At 38.0% G+C, this 23649-nt stretch overlaps 1 protein-coding gene and 1 non-coding gene across 2 annotated transcripts in view; one reads left to right on the top strand and one right to left on the bottom strand.

Moving 5' to 3' along the window:
* LOC134801496 (protein boule) overlaps positions 1 to 23649 on the bottom strand; it is a 49182-nt gene that overhangs the window by 19035 nt on the left and 6498 nt on the right. The gene's annotated exons all lie outside the window — the stretch shown is intronic.
* On the top strand, positions 12265 to 12337 carry Trnat-agu (transfer RNA threonine (anticodon AGU)). Its single transcript has one exon. It is a non-coding gene; the product is annotated as a tRNA-Thr (tRNA).

Below are 23649 nucleotides of genomic sequence, written 5' to 3' on the forward strand. Positions count from 1 at the left end.
CATAGTTGTATCACGGAAATATTTTATGATGTTATTAGACGAATTTTATGATTTATTTCGAAGAATACGAGTAGTTGATTCTAAATAAAAAACATAGCATGATACAGATGTAGAGCATACAGCATAATTGTTTTCCTTCGTATTTTCTCGGAAACGTTCGTATATGTCATGCTACTTCAGTCAAACTCAGTATTTTTTGTACCGAGTTTGGCTGAAATAGCAAGTTTATTATGCACTACCTCTGTACAGTCAGCAGCAGAAGTTGCTAAGCGGGCGAGGTGTTCAAAATCACCTTGACACGCTCTTATTCTCCTAACAATAAAGTCGCGTCAAGATCATTTTGAACACCTGGCCCGCTTAGGAAATACAGCTGCTGACTGTAATTACCTAATATAGTGGAATAGCTGTACTTTATATGTTATTTTTGTGAGCGCGAACCGCTTTTAAAAATGTCTCAGACATCTGATGGATTAGAGACCCAACTAAAACCTTGACCAAACCATTTGCATATTTTATTCAACCAATTTAGAACCTTATTTCAATATAATAAGGTATATTTAACGCCTCAGCTGTATCTTCTTTAGGTACCTAAATAGTTGCTAGTTTCAGAACGTGTATCGATTTGGGGATGTTTCGAGATTATTTCGGACACGTCTTCTCTCGGACAGTGTGAAATATTGGGCCAAGATTTTTGGGTTTCTACGGAAATAGTTTGCGAATACTTAACTGAATTCTTCAAATTAAATTACTGAGTTACCAAAAGGGAGTAGGCAAATAGTACCGTAAAATGGGGTGAGTAGGGTCAAAACTGAAATTCAACCTCGATAACATTTTATTTTTACATATGAAAACTGAATGGTGTATATAATAAGTGTTCCGGACGTTTGTATTTTAGTTTTTATTTTATTTTGGGTAGTTCTACTTCATAACTTTTGACGATAAAGAGGAAAACCCACCTCACCCCGTAGTGCCTCGTATTTGGGGTGAGAGGGGTTTTCATACAAAGGTGATTTTGGAAGATTAATGGATCGATTTTTTTTTATTATGCGTATTACTATAGCTCCATTTTAAATTGGAATACATTATTTGTGTAGCAGTAGCCTTAAAATCCCTTCTCACCCCCCTCTCAAACCTTCTCTCCCCATTCATAACCCACCTCTCCCCGCGAAACCTACTCACCCCGTTTTACGGTAATTTGGTAATCTCTTTACAGGTAAGTATGGCAAATTCAAAATTTAATTTAACTTTAGTGGTTAAAATAGTAGCAAAAGTAGTACAAGACTTTATTGCTGTGTGAATAAAATACAAATCAAGTAATAAAACATTTGTAAGTACAAAGGAATACTTATCCTTTTAATTATATGTAAGTATGTAAGTTTTTAGTTATGGCTTGCCTGTGTTCGTCGATTTGTCTTCATGGCATAAGATAAGCTACAATTTAACCGATATCCAAAATGTAAAAGGAAGGGGTTATATATTTATATTTAGTAACCAATTATTAGAATCTGAAATAGATGTATTAAAGAAAAAGTGACTAAGGCCTCCGATGGCCGAGGCCATAATCGAACCAACGTCTTTAGCTAACGCGGCTTTAATGTCCTGAGGTCCTGACATAGGTCCTGACTCTAGACCGAGTTTAGAGCAATTATTTCATGCAACCGATGATGCCAAAAATGCGGGGTGCGCGGGACGAGGTGAGCGAAGTCCCGTGCCTTGATTGGTCCGTTCAAACTACGAACGAGTTCACGGACGTCACACAAAGACACTTTCGACTCGAACATGGAGTAAAATTACCGTATGCGTGGCAGAGGGGGTAGCGCGACTATGCTAAGTCTGGAGGATGTTTTGTCTGTGGGTCCTGACCACTAAACCACGCGGTCACGGCGGTACCCATCCCAAATTCTCAAGTAAATAGGTACATATATGCCATCATTGAAAGACTAAGCTCCTTTGATCAACTCTATACTTCGTTCGTTTTTTTAGCATTAGAAAAAAGGTACCTAAACAATCTTGATGTGTCTTTTTATTGGAAAACACTTTTGAAAAATAAATCACGGCAAAAGTAACAATGATGAATCATACGATTATTTACATTCTTTTGCTTTCATAAGTCATAGTTACTGATTTTTAAAAAGCGTTATTCAATTAAAAGACACGTCAAGATGGCGTAGTCTTTTTCTAATGCTAAAAAAGAAGAACTATAACGGGCGAGAAATTTTTTAAAATTATTCATAAAATAATTTGATTTGTTACCTAGTTGCAATCATCAAAAATTTATAAATATGTACCTTCATTTAACTACAGATGAAATCAGCGAATATCACTAAACAAAAGCTCGTAAAATACAAACTTTCCAAGCGAATTCTGATCATCGTAACTGTGAAAGAGCAGAATGAAATGCAAACGAAAATGCCTGTAGTTCTGAACCAATATTGCCACGGCCGATACCGTTCAAACGTTATTCATTAAATTTCTATTCCAGTTTTTTTGCAAAATCCTACTCGTTTTAGGACTAAGATAATGTGACCGAAGAGCTGGCGGCTACCTCGCACAACGTATCAGCATTGCGATACAGCGAGGAAATGCCGCCAGCATCCTTGGTACAATGCCTCAAGGGCCTATTTTAGATTTAAGCTAGTTATTCATTTCGTTTAGTAGTACCACTGTATATATATTGTATGTAAATAAATGTTTTAAAAAAGATAATGTTAAAGCAATTAAGAGCATAATAATGCATTGTAAAAATATAATTCTCTCTAAGTTCCGCACGAGTACTTAATGCCTGGTATCCTCCTCAGATCGCAAGGTAAGATCACTAGTAAAATAATTATATAAATTATTGTTTCGTTAAAAAGTCCCAATACAAGAAGCGTGCTACGAGAACGGAATCAAACACAATTAGTCGGTTCATAGATGTCTAAACTGGATTAGATTACATTTATAAATAACTATTTGCTAAGTTGACAATCGAACAATATAACGCAAAATTGATACATTAGATTCGATTAATCGAGTCGCAGCAAAAATTCGATTGATGTATAATCGACTAATAAGCCATCGATTAGCAACCCTGGCTCGGTGAACTCGCTGAACGAATAGGTACCTGTCATATTTTATTCAGAGCCTTCAACTCTTCTCAAGTTCCGATTCAGTTACCTCTAACCTGACAAGTCCGACAATGGCTAACCTTTTGTGAGATTCTTTTATTCGAACGCTGAGTTGACGGGTCTTGGGTCTTGAGCGTTGCATTTCAAACGCTTGCCGAGCGAAAAGTTCAGAGTTACGTCAAAAAGTAAAACACCAAATGACTTGACATTTGACAGGTCTAACATTTTATGTTTTAAGACCACTTAGAGCCACTTGAACCATTCACTAACCCGGGGTTACCTGGTTAAATCTGGAGTTTCCATTACAATTTGACACTTGGTTAACGGTTTAACCGCTCAAACCCGGGTTAGTGGGATGGTGCAAGTGGCGCTTAGGAGATAAACTCCGCCACCGTTTCGACCATTTAGCGCCACTTGCACCACTAATTCGGGTTAACCGGTTAAGCCTGGAGTTACCTTGGTTACCAGTACAATTTGACGCTGTGTTAACGGTTTAACCGATTAAACTGGTTATTAGAATGGTGCAAGTGGCCCATAGAAGACAAAGAATGAATCCCTGATTTGTGCGATTTATTTCAAGCGTGCGATTAAAAAAATATAATAAATACAGTGATTGTTTGTAAATATACAGGGTGGAAAAATCGAGTGCCACATGGATGGCAACTACCTTAAATATTGTAAATAACACATTTTGTGTAAAGAAGACTTTCCTTTGTTTTTAAAAACAATAAATTCTGCATTTAAGGATTTATGAAAAATCGCTTGCCTCAGTCAGGACTCGAACCGGTCAAATGTGACAAAAAATCAAATATAAAAGGTAATTGTTAGTTTTCATGGCCTTCCGTTATTCTGATTGTATTTGTTATTTAGAGAAAAATGAACCTTATCAGTAAACCTTTCAATCTGCATCATAAAATACGGCACGTTATTTTTTGTCACATTTGACCGGTTCGAGTCCCGACTGAGGCAAGCGATTTTTCATAAATCCTTAAATGCAGAATTTATTGTTTCTAAAAACAAAGGAAAGTCTCCTTTACACAAAATGTGCTATTTACAATATTTAAGGTAGTTGCCATCCATGTGGCACTCGATTTTTCCACCCTGTATAGGTAAGCTTAGTTGTTAATACCTCGAAGTCACGTAATGGTGGTTTGTTCAAGAACTCATCATGAGCTGGTTATGGCGCAATCGATGAGAATACTCATAGGCTTTTATTGAATACAGATGAAATGGCGTACTTTACTTCACGTGCGTCGGACGGTGATTTCATGAAACGCACGGTGACTTTTAATAGACTCTATGAAATAAAGAGGATTTAATGTTATACATGGCATGATGAAGGTTCAATTTAGACTGGCCAATACCCACATGAAATTGATAAATTATTATATGTTTGAATGGAAAAGTAAACGTTTTTTTCCAAGAATTACCAAGCTAAATGGAATCATTTTTCATGTTTGCAGAACCTAAGTAATTTCCTAGCTTTGACAGTCGATACTATTGTTTTATGTATCAATTATTGTGTGCCTACTATTTCAAATTTCAAATCGAAAGCATGAGTAGTTTGCGAAGTTCGCGAGATATTTAGCGATGTACCTAACAGACAGACAGACGGACGAAGCTGCACCATAAGTTCCTTTTTACCTTTCTAACTGAATACTTAAAAACAACTCCTAAACGTATTTAGCTGTAAAACAAATTTAAGAAAAGCTAAGAATTATGTGGTTAAATTTTAGGTACCTACGTCTACTTTACTTTAGTCTAAGCAGCGGCCGAAGAAAGGGGTGCAGAGCCTTCGTGAACCTGTTCACAAGGATCGGTCACAGCACTCACAGCTGACTCTAAAAGAGTCGGGATGCGACAGAGATGGCTTCAAAAAGGTGGAGAGGAGAAAGAAGTCAGCTCGTCTGAATCAGTGCGGTACCGCACCGACTGGACCTAACCATTTGCTGCGTCCTGCAACACCGACGACGCTGCTGTATGTGTCCCGATTACACTACCTTACGAAGGTCGAGGAGATCGTGAAGTATGTACGAGCCAAGTCCGGATTCATCCTGAGGGTCGTGAAGTTGGAATCTCGACACAGTGTGAATTTTAATTCTTTTGTGCTGAGCGTTCCGACTGAACATCTAGCGACCTTCACCAAGGAGGAGTTTTGGCCGAAGGGTGTCAAGTTCCGGCGGTTCCGCGGCCGGCTCCCTGACACTGCGGGGTTGCGAACTTCATCGCAGCCATAATTGTGTTTTTAGTTTTAAGATATATTTTGTAATAATATGTATGCTAGTTTTAAGGTATTTATCTATGGGCCAATAGTTGCCTGAAAATAAATGTTTTCATTCATTCATTTACTCCTGGTAATAGATTCCTATTTAATAGAGTCTACAGGCCGCCTAAGCTGGCTCTACACCGACTTAGATGTCAAAATGTGTGGAAGTGCGGTTATAAACATAAAAAACCGGCCAAGTGCGAGTCGGACTCGCGTTCCAAGGGTTCCGTATATTACCCATTTTTTAACAATCAGTGCCGGATTAAGATATGTTGATGCCCTAAAGATTTATAGGTGCCCCCTCACCCTCGGGTCATCAAGATTACATTGATTTTTTGGTAAATTGAGAGAAGTTCATTGCCGCGTTACAGCTGAGAATGGAAATCAGTCACATCATTTTATCACGAAAATTGACAGTGCCGCAGCAGTAATGTTGCAACAGAGTACCTAATGCTGTTGCAGTCGCCACCCGAATGTCACCTATATCATAGCTTAGAAAGTAATAGAAACGCGAGCGAAGCGAGCGCGGAAATTTTTCGATATAAAAACGCAATATGATAGACAGTTGTAAATTTTTACTTTTAGTATGGAAATCAGTCACATCATTTTATCACGGAAGTTGACAGTACTGCAGCAGTAACGTTGCAACAGAGTAATGTTGCTGCAGTCGCCACCCGAATGTCACCTTTATCATACCTTATAAAGTTATTGAAAACGCGAGCGAAGCGAGCGCGAAAATTTTTCGATATACAAACGCAATTTTACTTTTAGTCCCAACCAGGCGCGAATCCAGGATTTCATACAGAGAAGGGATGGGACAGTTTTCTATCAGCCTAGCTTCGCATAGGGCTCGATATTTCTTAGGCTTCGATATTCGAGGTTGTTTTCATGCATAAAATATGCAAGAAAGCAGAGCTTGGAATTGAATTGGCGAAGTGTGAGAAAGGCAGTAGGCCTAGCTGCGAAAGAGGAAAGCTTGGATTTGGATCCACGCCCAAGTGTAATTAAGGCAGAAGGCCTCGCATAAGACCTAACGCCGAACCGCAAAAGAGTGGGTTGAAATCGAATCTATGCATGTAATCACGACTCTTCTACTGCTACCGATTGTTTCCCAAAGAATTACGCGCCATTATTTTTGCAAATTAGCTCTTGGACAGCTTGAAAAAATCGTGTGGTAAAAACGATGTGTCTGTCCCTAATTTTAAAATTTGTTCACTTTTTTCAACCTGGCATTTTGGTGCCCCTCCTGAACGTGGTGCCCTAAGCACGTGCTTGTTTTGCTTATTGGTTACAAAGTCTTTATTAATTCAACCATTAAAGTCGACGAGTACAAAAAACTTTAAGCTAGCTCTCAATTTAACATTTTTTTTAACATTATTTTTAATTTGACCTTACAATTACTCGTAAGTAGGTAAGACCGTTAAATATTTAAAATGATTATCTTATCAGAAAATTATCACCAATTACTCTAAGAAAACTACTACTCTAAGTAATCCGGCACTGTTAACAATGTATTTTTTATGTGAAACGTGAGTGAAATCTCTTTAAAAAATCCGTAGGGGTCGGATTAAAACTGTAATTAAGCCCGGCTCACGCTTGACTGTACATTTCTAATAGGTTTTCCTGTCATCTATAGGTATAGACCTATTTTATGTATTTTTTTCAAAATTTTAGACCTAGTAGTTTCGGAGATAAGGGGGGGGAATGGTCATTTTTTGCCTATTTTCTTGAATAACTTCTAAACTGTTGATTCGAAAATTATAAAAAAAAAAATATTTGAAATCCTTACAATAAGCTCTTTCATTTGATATGTAACATAATATAGTTTGAAAAATATTTTTTTTTCATTTTTTCATTTACCCCCCAAAAGTGGCCCCCATGTTTAAAATTCATTTGATTACGTTACATGTCCGTATTCGGGTCACAAACTTACATATGTGTACCAAATTTCAACTTGATTGGTCCAGTAGTTCCGGAGAAAATCGGCTGTGACAGACGGACAGACAGACAGACAGACAGACAGACAGACAGACAGACAGACAGACAGACGCACGAGTGATCCTTATAGGTTCCGTTTTTTCCTTTTGAGGTACGGAACCCTAATATTTTTGATTTCCACATTCTGTCACTGCAGTCTGTGCACTTAGTCCATTTCTAACATAGAGAAATATATGTTGACATCTAGAGTCAAGTAGCGGATTTATCTGTACCACTAGTTAACACCAGGATGTCACAAGTGTCGCTACTGACGAAAAATGTACTCTAAAACAATTTATAATATTAGCTGAAAATTGTTGAGCATTAGACTTTTCGATCGTCGCGACATCGATTGTCGACTAGCAGTAGGTACTGATAAATTCCGCTATTGACGCTAGATGTCGACAACGAAATAACTCGCGTTTTGGTAAGAATAACTGATGTAGGTATGTACCACTATTTCCGTAATTATTTCTCTATGATTTCTAAGCACGCAGTTTTTAGATGATTGCTGGTATTTCACACGGACGTACAATATTAAAAGGTAAGTTCGTTTTCTTTTAACTATGTAGTACTGCGCCATATGTACATTTTCGATGCAAGAAACATATGCGTCTCCATGCAGTTGTTAACTTCTTCAACATTATAACCACCTAATAATGTTAGCATTTTGCTAATTTAAACACCTCGTGGCTCGTGGCTCTAAATTCAAACTAGACAGCATTTAGCACATGTGCTAACCGAGTTAGAAATAAAAGCTGCCCGTACCTTTGTTAACGCCTGGCTGGGCCCGGTAAAAGGTAATAAGTCTAGAACTGACGCTTTGAGGGAAAACAAAGCTTTGTGGGTTTCGCTTTGTTTTGCTATTTGTTTGTGATTTGTTTTATTTAGGTAGCTCAGTTTGTCGAGAATTTAAAAATAAATCTTTTGTTTGTTGGTTTAAATGAAAGTAGTTGTTTTAATGTTTGTATAAATGTCAGAAATCTTTTCTAGATATTAAACAGTAGCGTTATAAATACACTCTCAGAAATAACGCACAGCTTAAATTATTTAAGGTAGAACCTTAAAGTTTGGAGACTTAAATATTGGAGGAGAGGGTTCAAATATTAGAGAGCTTCATTTAAGAAAGGAATAATATTATTGAAATAAATAATAATCTAACGTAACTTAAAATACATACCTATAGTAATATAAATAGGTACTTGTAATTGTATACAGAGAAATCATTCACAACTCAGGAATAAATATTTTTGATAACCATACAAATAAATGCCCTTACCAGGATTCGAACCCAGGGTTACTGCTGACTTGGCTGGGAGGCCGTCAAGAAGAAACTAAGCTACACAACCCCCTTATTCAAAACACTTTACGGGCCCGATTTAGTCAAATTATGTTTTATCCCTTTCTTACAAATACATCAGTCAAAATGACAGATAAAGACAAACGATTATTAGCTAATTGAGGTTTGTAGCGCGTTAATGGATAAGGGAGTTATTGTCTAAAGACGCAACGGACTAACTCAAACTTAGACCTAAACAAAAATCACAGTTTTTCTCACAGCTGAACACCGAGACCATACATTTAAGTCTTTGCCCGTAACAGATGGATTTCATTTCGTGCCGTATCACGATCTGGCGTGTTCAGGAAATGAACGGATTTTTAGCGGCCATTTTGATTTTGTTTTCATTTTAATTCAAGTTGGGCCGCTTTGCCACGCGGTGTGTGATTAATGTGCGGCGCTAATGAGTTTTGATATTGATGTGTTTAGGTATACACTTTGTGTATGTATTGTTATGTTTATGTGTATAGTGGGTGGTGTAGCAGATAGTCGAAGTTTGGTAATGATGGTAATGCCAGATTACTTTCTAAAGGAAAATATGCGTGGAAGGTATACGCTGACAAGATTATGTTTGGCCTTCGCCTTGTTGCATATTTTCAGTAGTAGGTACCTACTTGTACTATTTCTTTGTATTTTGCCACAGCTCATGGGAGCCTGGGGTCCGCTTGGCAACTAATCCCGAGAATTGGAATAGGCAGGCTAGTTTGACGAAAGCGACTACCATCCGACCATCCAACATTGGGTAAACTCTCGGTAAACTAGACCTTATTGGTATTAGTCCGGTTTCCTAACGATGTTTTTCTTCACCGAAAAGCGACTGGTAAATATCAAATGATATTTCGTACGTAAGTTCCGAAAAAACTCATTGGTACAAGCCGGGATTGAACCTGCGACCTCGCATTAAAAGTCGCACGCTCTTAGGTACCGCTAGGCCACCAGCGCTTGAATAGTACTTGTACGCCACATCTTGATCCTGGACTACTAGGTCTCATCCAGAAATGGCTTGCGATCTTCCGAATGTCACTCCTGCGAGCTAACGGACGCCAGGCGCTTTTACCATACGAAAGCGGCCGCCAATCTGTTAACATTTTGGTCCACCTGCCCTGCCATCACTCTGTCTGGTAATATTAAAGCTTAAAATGTTAAATTGAGTTGAAGCTTTTTAAGTTAGGTACTTAAATAAAAATACCTAAGCTTCATAAAAGGACATTAAACGTTAAAATGGTACCTTTTAGGTGTTTTTTTTCCTCAAATATTGAATAAGTAGTATAAGTACGGCGGTACATACAGGATACATTAAGGACATTAAGATTGGCCAGCTCTCGAATTGTTAGGCAATTTAATAAAGCACTTAGGTACAGAATTTGAGCTAGACATCTTAATTACAGTCATTACAATGTTTTGTGCTTTTAATGTTTTAGATGATTGTTATTACAATTATTTTCTACCTCTTAGTAATAAAGTGGATTTTGTTTTAACACAGGCTGTGTACCACTTTGTGGCTAATAACCATAAAGAGAAAATTTGCTTGTAGGAATAACCTCTCAGAGCGTCCTTATGTCAAGCGATATGGTACCTTTTGATTGAGAACGTCACAAATAAGTGACTGATTGAACGTCGCAATCGCACCAGTAACGCAGCTGCGAACGTCACTCGTTTTATCAAGGAAATTGACAAGGACAGCCGCAGCAGCATAGAAGGTAGGATCGTATAGAAGTGGTATACGCGTGCCTCCGTGAGGGACAAAACATACGCAAATGCGACACTGTGATTGGTCGAATTCATTTGTTGCCCACCATTCTCCATACTAATAAAAAGGTGGGGAACAAACAAAAAGTGAGACTGTGACAAGGACAAGCAATAATACCGCCTTCTCTGTTACTCCTACTGAAAGTTCCATAAGCGCATCTCGTTCGGTCGTTTGGCCCCTCCCCCGTTTCATCTCTATATAATAATATAGAGATGAAACGGGGGAGGGGTACATAGAGGTACAATAGTACCTCTATGTACCGTTCGGATTCCGACTGTCTGAATGTCGCCCTGCATTACTGCAGCAGTAACGCTGGTGCAGTCTGGATCGGAACTTTACCTTAAACGATGACTCACGTTAGACCGAGCCGTGACCGGGCCGGAGCTTCCGGCGCTTACTTTTCTATGACATGACAGGCGATCACGTGATGCTTTCCATAGAAAACTATGCGCCGGAAGCTCCGGCCCGGCCACGGCCCGGTCTAACGTGAGTGATCCTTAATGCAGCTGCACGTTTAATGTGACGCATCAGTCGCAATCAAAATTTAACCACCATTTCTACCTTAGTTCGAATCAAAATTTGACGTGTCCAATTCGATTCATATTCCATTTCACTCGAGAACGAAGCTAGCCCCAGGCACGAGGAAATTTAATGGAATCCCTCTCAATCCAACAGGCCAATTCGAACGTGCACCTGACATCTAAACAATATCAGATTGAGCTTAGAAACAAATTAAAAGTGGACTCCGGTTAAACGGCTTTTTAAGAAGGGTAAGACTCTTACGATAGATGTCGCTAGAGCCTCCCTATGGCCAAAAAGAATAGATAGTATAGAGGGGTCCTGTCATTGTAAATTTTGTAGTCACTGTAAATTTACTGCCATCTATCGACACACGACTAAAACTCAAAATGAAAACGTATAAAGTTATCAAAAAATGTATATATATGGATAAATAATTTTATATTTTTAATATCATTTTGATCCATGTTCATTCACTGATATCTATGTGTTAAAATTGTTAAATATGAAACGGTGTCGTCACGCCATCTATCCGAGGATAGGCTAAAGGTGTGTGCGCCACCTATTCGAGAATGACTTTTACTTGAATTCCGAGGCACGTTTTTTCCTTAGACTTTATTCGTCTTATACGAAGTTACATATGTCTTTGCTATGGCCAAAGAGAATTTGAAATGGAGAGTTACTATAAATTATGTAGAGTCGCACCAAGAAAATTCTGCAGCGGATTTGATAGCCCACGCAGTGTAAGTGTTATTTATACGTTATAATTTCATAGAAGTTTGACGTTTAAAATGACACTTGCACTGCGTGGGCTATCAGAATCGCTGCAGACTATTTACGGTCTGACTCTAGCTACAGTACGGTCGACGTCAAAGATATGTTTACATTTTTCGCCTTATTACAAAGGAGTAAGGTGCAAAAGTGTAAACATATTTTTGACTCCGACTGTACATTTTCTGCCATCTTTCGACAGACGATTAAAACTGTTAGATATTCATATTAACGCCATCTACTCGAGAGTAGGCTGAAGGTTATGGCGCCATCGCTCGAAAATATTGCACCATACCTTTGGCCTATAGTCGAGTAGATGGCGTTAATATTAATATTTAATAAGTTAACACATAACATTGAAAGAATAAGGATCAAAAGTCAAATGGCGTTTTAACAGTTTTATCTTCTGTCGAAAGATGGCAGTAAATTTACAGTGGCTACATAATTTACTTTGACAATGATCTATGCACTCTATGCACTCTATTCTCTTTGCTATGGCTCATATATGGTGGAAATATTCGCTGTATTGGGTACGGTCTTGGTAGCTCAGATGGCAGAGCACTGTACTAGTGATCCAGAGGTCGTGAGTTCAAGTCACACCCAAGACAGTGAAGATTTCCACTTTTAATTTGTTTAAGCTTAATAGCATCGTTCGCAGACGTTTCTGCTTGTTACAAAATTAATTTTATATCGGATTGATATTGGAATCATATCATTTAGCTGTCATTCGCGAGGGCGTCTTGCTCGCATTAGAGCGTTTTCACATTGTCCGATCCGATATCGGATGTAGGATCCTACATCTGCATAGTCAGGCGGCAGGGGCGCGCCCGGGCGCCGTCTTTAGCGGTCACGCACACTACAACAAGCATTTGCCTACACATACTCACCCAACAAATATTATCGGTCAGACTGCCGACGGGGGGCTCCGACATGGCTGAATTTATCGGAAGCGCCTTTCCGATATCGGATGTCGGAAGACGCCTATGACAAAAACAGCTGCAGGAGAGTGCCATTGGCATTAAGTCCGCCTTTTTTGCGTTATTTATCCGTTTTTAGTAATAATGATTTATTAAATGCATAAATAAATACAGAGAAACACATATATCTTACATTTTACTTCCTTCCGACATCCGATATCGGATCGGGCAATATGGAAACGCTCTAAGTCCGAGCAAAATGACCACGCAAATGACGGCTATCTGATATGATTTCAATATGATACAAATAATGTATTGATGTCAGATTCATGTTCGAATTGGCCTGCCAGTCAGGAATATTCGAAGCAAGCCTTCCGTGAATTTCATTTGAGCAAAAAGGACATTTTAAAACAGTATCGGAGTTATTAATTTTTTTCAGACTTTAGTCGGGTTAGGTAAGTAATAAAAAGGTTGCGGAAAATGCTAAAAGTGAAAATGGAGCAGCTTTTAGGAAACAGGGGCTTTTTAATAAGACTTTAAATTATTCGCAGTAAATTTTTAGCATGTTTTATAATAAGTTTTCATCATTATCAAGAACATCATGAAGGTGTGTAAGTTCATCACACATCATCATCACACCACCATCACATCATCACATCATGATCACAGCTACTTGGGTTAACCTACGCAAAACCTAAAACCTAACCTAGCATCTAGCGCCGTCTCTTTTTCTGTGGCGATTTCTTCTCTTCTCCAGTCTCCATTTTCTCCAGCTTCTTCTCTTCTCCATTTTCTTCATGATGCTTTCTCCTCACCGGTCCGGTGTTGGTGATAGGGACCGCCCTTTCGCCTTTACTCTCCAACTCTCTCTCTAGGCGCTACCACTGTTAGGACTCCATCTACCGCTAGGCTACCAACGTTTTTCTTTTGCTATTAAGTAATTTTATTGTTGACGAGACTTATCTTTTCCTCTTTAAAAGTACTTGATCACAAAACTATAAAGGCAAATTGTTTTAAGTAAGTATAATTTATACCTTTTCAAATTTTTTCTACTCCATTTTATACAATATTAACTATATATAGGTATTTTCTCAAGACCAACAAATAACAACGCAAAAATGAATGACATCCTTCAAAGAGCCTCTTAAGAACGCAGCTCTACATTTTTCTCGTTGAAGAATGTCTTTGAGCCCTCAGGAGTGCTCGAGTTCTTAAGCCTCAATGGAGAGCGGTCAAGTGGGAAAGGTATTGAGATTTGGATTAATTTTACATTTTTGTCTTCGAGTTGTAAAGTCGCCATCGGATATATCGGAGCGTCCAAGATGCTCAAAAATATCTGAACGAATAGAAGATTTCTTGAAGGTTTGGATGTTTGTGAAAATATTTTTCACTCCGATTGATCTGACGGCGACTATAAATGAATGTTTGGATTCCACTTATATTTTCATTTTTAGCAAGGAGTTTTAACAAACTTACATACCTAGGTAAATAAAATAAAATATTTGGGTAAACATAGATATACCTATTTCTGGCAGGAACTTAACTTATAGTAAAGGTGACATTCGGATGGCAACCGCAGCTACACTAAGGGTAACATTCCATTTCTGACCGCAGCTGCACTACTAGTACAAACGCGTCGGTGTTATTGTCAATTTCCATGGTAAAATGAATGGTAGTGCTGCTGTCGTTGGAAATGGTCTGTCACCAACGGTATTACTGCTACTTAGACATGGACGTTGCCACTGCGCACTGTCGATTTCCTTGATAAAATGAATGAAATTCGTTGCCACACTGCCGTGATTAGAATGTTCAATACGACACTCATTTTATGAAGGAACTTGACAGTGGCAGCGCAGCGCCCACGTAAATTCCGCTGCAGTATTGCAACAGTAAAGGTGACAGTCCATTTCCAACGGCAGCTGCACTACTGTTGCGACGTTACTGTCATTCATTGTCTTGTCATTCATTTTACTATGGAAATTGACAATAACATCGACGTGTCGGAGCAGTGCAGCTGCGGTCAGAAATGGAATGTTACCTTAATGCAGCTGCAGTTGACATCCGAATGTCACTTTAACATCGACAAATCCTGTGACTGGGGACCCTAGGGCTGGCAGCTTCCTCGCACCGCTCATCACTATTGCAATACAGCGGGGTAATGCTGCCAGCATCAACGGCACCTTGCCGAGGGGTGATTTTTAGGGTTCCGTACCCAAAGGGTAAAAACGGGACCCTATTACTAAAACTCCGCTGTCCGTCCGTCTGTCTGACCGTCTGTCTGTCACTAGGCTCTATTTGTAGACAGTTGAAATTTTCACAGATGTATTTCTGATGCCGCTATAACAACAAATACTAAAAAGTACGGAACCCTCGGTGGGCGAGTCCGACTCGCACTTGTCCGGTTTTTTAAATGTAGTTTAGGTTTAGAGAGGTGTATATGTTGTGTTTATGTGTCATTCTTGTATGTTTATTGTTTTGTATATCTATGTGCGTTCATGTAATATTTTCCATCATAAATAAACCTGTTATTGATAAGCATTATTTCAACTTTAAATAGTGCACTAAAGTTCCTGGTATAAAATAGTAATACTTATTTTGCTAATAGTCGGCGAACGAAAGCACCTGCAGCGTGGGAAGAAATAACAAGTCATTTAAGCTCTAAAGATTAAAAATAAAAGTAAAATGCCTCGTTTTCCCTGATTGTTCGAATGCGGACTGCAGAGAACACCCACGTGCACGTGCACAACTAAACTATAGAAAGGTCACAGTTCAATGCAATGAAAAGACAAAGCCGTGAATATTTATGAGGGTTTCTTTATATAATAACCAGTGATCGTACATTTTCCAGCATTTTGGTGCAGCAGAGTGGTGTTAACGGAATTGGTATAGATAATTTCAACTGAAATGGTAAATTAAGGTTAATATTAACGTAATTAACGCTAATTAATCATTAGGGTTGAAATTATTTATACAAATTCCGTTAACACCACTCCGCTGCACGAAATCGATTCGCGTGGTGTTAACGGAATTGGTATAGATAATTTTAACTGAAATGGTAAATTAAGGTTAATATCAACGTAATAAACGGTAATTAATCATTAGGGTTGAAATTATTTATACCAATTCCGTTAACAACACTTCGCTGCACCAAAAATGCTGGAAAATGTACGATCACTGATAATAACAAAACTTCCGTGAGACACAGACATATTAAATATATAAAGAACGGGTCACTCACGTATTTCAAGTCGAAAAACGGTACGGAGTGAAACATGTCGAGCGTTTTTCGACTTAAAATACGTGAGTGACCCGTTCTTAATATATTTAATAGGGTGTCTTTATGTTTTGAGTACTGTTCTCTATAGAAAAAAATACATAGTGCTCACTCCATACACCAGTTTTAGTACCAAAACGACTATTTTTCGTAGTCGACATCTAGCATCGAGTAGCGGAATTATCAGTACTGCTACTGGACAATAGATATTGCGACGACTGAAAAGTCTAAGCTCAACAAAATTCAGCTAATATTATAACCGGATTAATCGGAACTCTATTTTCAACTCCTTCTGCTTATAATATTAGTTGTAAATTGTTGTTTAATACAATTTTTGCTAGTCGCGACACTCGAGACATCTAGTATCAAGTAGCGGTACTGATACTTCCGCTACTCGATACTAGATGTCGACTACGAAAATAATAGTCGTTTTGATACCAAAAGTGATGTATGAAGTGAGCATGCGTAGGTACTTCATTTCTCTATGGTACTGTAAACTGTGTTTACTTTTTGATTTAATAAATATTTACTGTAAAAGGTTTAGTCACGGCTCCGAATCTATTCATATAAGTGGCGATTAAAGTGGCGAAAGGTCAAGAGTTCATATTTGCGACATAGTCTAAGAGGTGGTACTAGTGTTGTGAATTTAAGCTTCGAGGCGTAAACTACAAGACTCGAGTCGCGACTTCTGAGTCTAGAAGCCTCGAACCTTAAAGTCTTGACCATAATATATAAGCCTCAACTTAATAAGTTCGCGTTGCTGCTCACGAGCACAGAAACCTCGAGTCTTTAGGCCTCAAGCTTTAAAGCCTCCTAAGCTTTGAAGGTTTGTCTATAAGGTTTGTAGCATTTAAGTCTTAAAAGCTGAGCTCAAACCTTTAACGCTCGAGTCTTCAAAGCTTGAACCTTCAAGGTTTGCAAGTCTTTAAGCTTTAAAAGTCTTCAAGACTAGTCTTTTAACAACACTAGGTGGCACTCTACAAACAGCAACATTCTTAACTGTCCATCGGTGGACCTTTATGCCTTTTGTTATAAGGTTTACAAATGGACACACTGAGAAAAAAAATCGTTTAAAACAATTGAAATTGCATTAACGTTTAATTTAAACAGTTCCATATGAGCCTATCGAACCAAGCAGTAAAGTTTACTGTTTGTACGTTCGAACGAACGTAATACATTATAATTCGTTTTTTTTAGCATTAGAAATAAGGTAAACAATCTTGATGTGTCTTTTAATTGAAAAACACATTTTAAAAATAAGTTACGGCAAATATGTAACAATTATGAATCTAATACAATCATTTATTAGTGTCCGACCGAAACATGTTTTTTTGCCGAAACCGAATGTTCGGCTTTGACTCTAGTTTCGGCCGAAACCGAAACCGAAACCGAAACTTTTGTAGACTTGTTAAAATCGTTGAAAAAATGTCATAAAACCACTTTTACACACATATTATCCCTTCGGCCGCGTACGCAACCGGAGCTTCGTAACCAGTTGCGATCGAATACTTTTTCGGTCTTGTACGAAACCGATTGCGATCAAAAACTATTTTCTTCTCATAGTTACGATCGAACATTTTTTGTTTTTGTACGAAACCTCTCGACCGTTCGTAAAACCAGCAAAGACTTTCTTATTATAAATTTTAATGTACTAATAATGCACACGTTATACAGGTAATTAAGCCCGTTTAAGCTGACTCTGCACCGTGTTTGACGATGTTTCACATAAACTAACCTTTATACTAGATTAATTTTAGACATATGTAACTTTTTATATTTACATAACCAATTATGTTTACATTTACCTACCTAGACCAAAAATCGGTAATAGTACGTTATTGTTGGTCGAGGCTCGGAAGTAGCTACTTGAGCGCCATTCATTTATTACGTAAGACGATTTAGGGGGGAATGGGGTCGAAAAGATCGCATTTTTTCTTACAAGGGGGAGGGAGGGGGTTTTCATAGTTCTTACGTAAGATAATAAAGATGCGATTTTTTTAATTTCTATTCAATGATGACGTATATTATATAAAATAATACTTCCATAATATATGCTATCAAACACGGTGCAGAGTTAGCTTAAACGGGCTTAATTACCGGTATAACGTGTGCATTATTAGTACATTAAAGTTTATAATAAGAAAGTCTTTGCTGGTTTCATGAACGGTCGAGAGGTTTCGTACAAAAACAAAAAATGTTCGATCGTAACTGGTTACGTATGAGAAGAAAATAGTTTTTGATCGCAATCGGTTTCGTACAAGACCGAAAAAGTATTCGATCGCAACTGGTTACGAAGCTCCAGTTGCGTACGCGGCCGAAGGGCATATTATGGCGCTGTCAACACCCTGTCCTTGAAATTGATGTTACTTAAGCAGTTTTTTAAGAAAATTACTAGAGTTAAACCAAGATAATTCTGCAACGATTTTGATAACACACGCAGTGCAAGTGTTATTTTAAACGTCAAAACTTCTATGAAATTATGACATATACATAACATTTGCACTAGTTGCACTGCGTATGCTATCAAAACCATTGAAGAATTTTCTTGGTCTAACTCTATTCATTCACCAGTCAAGCTAACATGTAGATACAGGGTCAACCAAAAACGCGAGCGCAGCGAGCGCGAAATTTTTTGTTAACAATATCGCAAGGCCGGGTACCGATCTTCACCTGAGCCTAAAAGTCCGAAGTGCCCCAGTGAGGCGAAATTTCATGCGAAGTCAAAGCCGTGCTTCAGGCTTCAGGATAAGTAGTTGAGCACAGACTTCAACCATTGTCCATTGTATAAAAAGTGAGGCTAAGGTTGAGCATTCGTATGAAAAACTGTACTGGGGACACTTTTAAGGGTTTTTTCTTCGTTTTAATCAATAGTCAGCCTGGCAAAATATTAACTATTGAGAAAATCAATTTTGCGGCACTAGTTGAGCGTAGCCTTTAGCCTCGCTTATAATTTGCCATTAGAGGTAGATAGGAAAATGACTGAATAAGTGAGTGAATAAGAGCGAAAAAGACATCGCTCGACTCGGGCCGAGCTGATACTCGGACAACTGCTACGTGCGACAGTGCTATCCCATTCACTTCGATACAATTAGACAGTGTGCGCGTTATAGGTGTTGACAGCCTCTAAAAACTGCGTCGACCGTCCAATGGCCAGACCACAAAACAGAACCACAGACAGAACAAACAAACAGAACCAGAGACCACAAAAAAAAAAGAAGAAGTCTTTCCGTGACCACAGCTGGTGCAACTCAGCTGAAACGTCGGAATTAAAGGTAAAAACAATGAAATTATATCGCGGTAGACCCGTTTGTGTAATTAAATATGTCCTACTTATTCCCCAACTTTTGGTCTTTGTCCGAAGTACCATTTGTAGTCCATTTCGTAAGTTTCGGCCCTGCCGAAAGGTTCGGCCGTTTTTTGGCCGAAACCGAAACTACAGCCGAAACATGATTTTTTGGCCGAAACTGGCCGAAACCGAAACCGAACCTTCGGTCGGACACTAATGAATATTGTTCTGCTTTCATAAGTAATATAGTTATTGATTTTTAAAAAGCGTTTTTCATTTAAAAGACATGTCAAGATCGCTTATCTTCTTTCAATGCAAAAAAAAACGAACTATAGTTGATATTGTAATAGCAGTTTAATCTTAATAAAATCACTTTATTGTGTGTTCGATTAATCATATTTTTTTCAGTGCAGTTAACAGTGTGGACAATGGTACCTATCTATGGTGTCTTCAAAAATATGACACACTCACAGAATATGGCAGTTTAAAAACCCTTTGACATTAAAAACATTAGTGTTTTTGTATAAAACTTTGATATGAAAAAAATGTAGTACTTAGGCATATGAGTTTGACAATTAAGAAGTGTTTGTATTTGGTATATAATTATAAGGTATAACCCGTTCTCTGGGTATAACATAATTTCCTAATAAGGGAGTTTTCAGAAAAAATGGTATCATTTACTTTTTTTCGAAAAACCATCATCTTTTGGGTTATTTATACTCAAAATCACGAGTACTATTGAATGAGACAAAGAAAAAAAGTGTCCCCAGTTTTTCATACAAATTTTGGGTGTCAGTTTTGTAACGGTCCATACAAAATGTATGTGAAAATGCGTTACAAAACTGATTTTTTTTTATGGGACACATTTTTTTTCTTTTTGAATCGATAGTCCTCGTGATTCTGAGTAGAAATAACCCAAAAGTTGATGGATTTTCGAAAAAAAACAAATGGTGAGTACAAGTGAAAATGCCCATAAATCCATGAAATTTGTGTTTCTTTTTTTGGATTTAGTATTATCTGTTTATTTTTTTCGTTTTATTACCTATTTGTACTTTCTGTGTGTAATGTGGCAAACAAATAAACGCATTATCTATCATCTATCTATCCATGAATAGTTACTGTAAAGCTAGATTTAGGTACTTAAATCGTTTTGCCGCGGGAAAACAGTACTTAAACTAATGAATAACATTTCAAGCTGGTGCCAAAACATCTTAATTGTACGAGGCACGGCATATTTCCATCTGGCGCTTACTTGACTACGTCTAGTAACTTCTTAAAGTTGGGGTTTTTATATGCGCAGCTCATACACGAACAAACCTAGTAAAATCGCCATCAGATATACATGGTAGCCAAAAAATAACTGCATTCCCGTTGCCAGGGAGGTTTTGGGACTATACTGAGCAACTTTTACTACGGGACCAACCACGAAATGGTGACTGTACCTACTTCTAACCGGATATAATGCTAAAGGGTATTCATATTCACTCGTAAACTACCAGTCCCGAGTGTATGTATGTATGTATGTCACTTTATTGCACATAAACAGGTTTACATAAAACGGACAAGACAAAACAAAAATAAAAATGTTATGTACAAAGGCGAACTTACCCCTAAAAGGGATCTCTTTCAGCTAACCTTTGGGAGAATGCGATAGCAAATGCTTTGTAAATTTCATTCGATAGCGTGACGAGCGTTCGCGTTTGCGTTGTCTATTTTTGTACGGGATTTTGAACAGCGCGCCAAGCGGGACGTTTAGGAAACTCAAAATCCCATACAAACTGACACTTAACGCAAACGCGTACGTCACGTCACGTTATCGAATGAAGTTTAGACTAGGGGTACAGTTTATGGAGTACTACTAATATAATAATAATAATAATATGTTTATTGCTTTCATATTGGTGTTTACACAGATGTTCTTAACTAATAATGTTTCACAATATGAGACCCTATAAGGGTATGGCAATTTTATCTAACACTAACACATAAAACAATTATAACATACAAATTACAGAATACACAAACAAATAGTAGTCACAATATTTTTTTTTATAGTATAGTATTAGTGTCCGACCGAAGATTCGGTTTCGGTTTCGGTTTCGGCCAGTTTCGGCCAAAAAATCATGTCTCGGCTGTAGTTTCGGTTTCGGCCAAAAAACGGCCGAACCTTTCGGCCGGGCCGAAACTTACGAAATGGTACTTAGTACTATGAAACTAAACTATGTGACAAAGACCAAAAGTTGGGGAATAAGTAGGACAACAATATTAATATGTACCTACATATACTGATTCATGTATAGGTACAGAAATTAATTGGTTTATTATCAAAACACAATTCCACTTATGAGGGCGCCACTAGACGCAGTCTTAAGAGGCTGTTAATACCTATAACGCGCATACTGTCTAATTGTATCGGAGTAAATGAGATAGCACTGTCGCATGTTACTGGGCCTGGGCAAAGGAATAATAAGAAAACTCATCATCTTCCTCGCGTAATCCCGGAAATTTTGCCACGGCTCATGGGAGCTTGGGGTCCAATTGACAACTAATCCCAAGAATTGGCGTAGTCATTAGTTTTTACGAAAGCGACTGCCATCAGTCAGACTAACCTTCGAACCCAGAGAGTAAACTAGGCCTTATCGGGACTAGTCCGGCTTCCTCACGATGTTTTTCCTTCACCGAAAAGCAAATAGTAAATATCAAATGATATTTCGTATACTTATAAGTTCCGGAAAACTCATTGGTACGAGCCGGGGCTTATACCTGCGACCTTCGGATTGAAAGTCGCACGCTCTTACCGCTAGGCCACCAGCGCCCAAGGAAATATCTCGCTTTTTAATACAATGGACATTGGTTGGAGTCTGTGCTCAACTACTTATCCTGAAGCCTGAAGCACGGCTTTGACTTCGCATGAAAGTTCGCCGCACTGGGGCACTTCGGACTTTTAGGCCCAGGTGAAGATCGGTACCCGGCCTTGCTATATTTCAATAAAAAATTTCGCGCTCGCTGCGCTCGCGTTTTTGCTTGACCCTGTATCTACATGTTAGCTTGACTGGTGAATTAATAGAGTTAGACTAAGAAAATTCTGCAATTATTCTGATAGCATACGCAGTACAACTAGTGCAAGTTTTGACGTTTAAAATAACACTTGCACTCCGTGTGTTATCAAAATCGTTGCAGAATTATCTTGGTCTAACTCTAGTAATTTTCTTAAAAAACTGCTTAAGCAACATCTTTTTCAAGGACATTGGGTGTTGAGTTGACAGCCCCATAATATGTGTGTAAAAGCAGTTTTATGACATTTTTTCAATGATTTTAACAAGTCTACAAAAGGTTCGGTTTCGGTTTCGGTTTCGGCCGAAACTAGAGCCAAAGCCGAACATTCGGTTTCGGTTTCGGTTTCGGCAAAAAAACATGTTTCGGTCGGACACTATATAGTATATGCCTATTTATGGTATTTATTATCATCCAAATATTCTTCTATAGAATAAAAACAATTACTTATTAAATAAGTCTTCAAGCAACCTACAAATTTGACATATTTTAATTCTTCCGCTATTTCTTTATGAAGACTGTTAAAAATTCTTATAGATATGCTATAGGGGCTTTTATTAGTAATAGTAATAGTAATAGTAATAGCCTTTATTTCATGCGTTTTTGTTACACTTTCATTGTTATTACATTTATTTATTAAATTATTTTCTTTAACTTTTATTGTTTTTCAATTTATTTTATTCATTTGCATGTCGCGTTTGCGGAAAAGGCCTCCCCCAGTTTTTCCCATTCCTTTCTATTCTGGGCTGTTCTCCACCAGTATCTGTCGAAATTTCGTAGCTCATCTCTCCATCTTGTATTCGGTTTTTTCTGTTTTCTCGGTGTGTCTATTAGTAACCATTCTGTGATATGTTTGGTCCATCGGTTATCTGTAGTACGACATATATGGCCAGCCCAGGCCCATTTACTCTTTTTTATTGCATGTATTACATCTTTTACCCCAGTTTTCTCTCTTATAACTTCATTTCTGATTCTGTCTTTAATTTTAATTTGTAACATGGACCGTTCCATTGCCCTTTGACAAATTTTCAGTTTATGTGTGTGTTTCTTGATGGGGCTCCAGGTTTGGGCACCGTAAGTTAAGGTAGGTAGGACTGCAGTATCAAATACTTTTTTCTTAATGGCCATCGACATGTCACTCTTTAGAATTGATTTTAGAGACCAGTATTTTTTCCACGCTCTACTAATTCTGTAGTCTACTTCCTTGTCGAGTCTGTCTTTGAAGGAAACTATTTGTCCCAGGTATGTGAAATCTTCAGCATATTCCATATTGTTTCTTCCAAGATTTATTGGTATTTTATCTCCATTAGTAATAATTTTGCATTTTTTCATGTTCATTGCTAAACCTGCTTCCTTGCATGCTGTGTCAAATTCTAAGATCATTTCCTC

This window comes from Cydia splendana, chromosome 22 (assembly GCF_910591565.1).
Source record: "Cydia splendana chromosome 22, ilCydSple1.2, whole genome shotgun sequence".
NCBI classification, from domain to species: Eukaryota; Metazoa; Arthropoda; class Insecta; order Lepidoptera; family Tortricidae; genus Cydia; species Cydia splendana.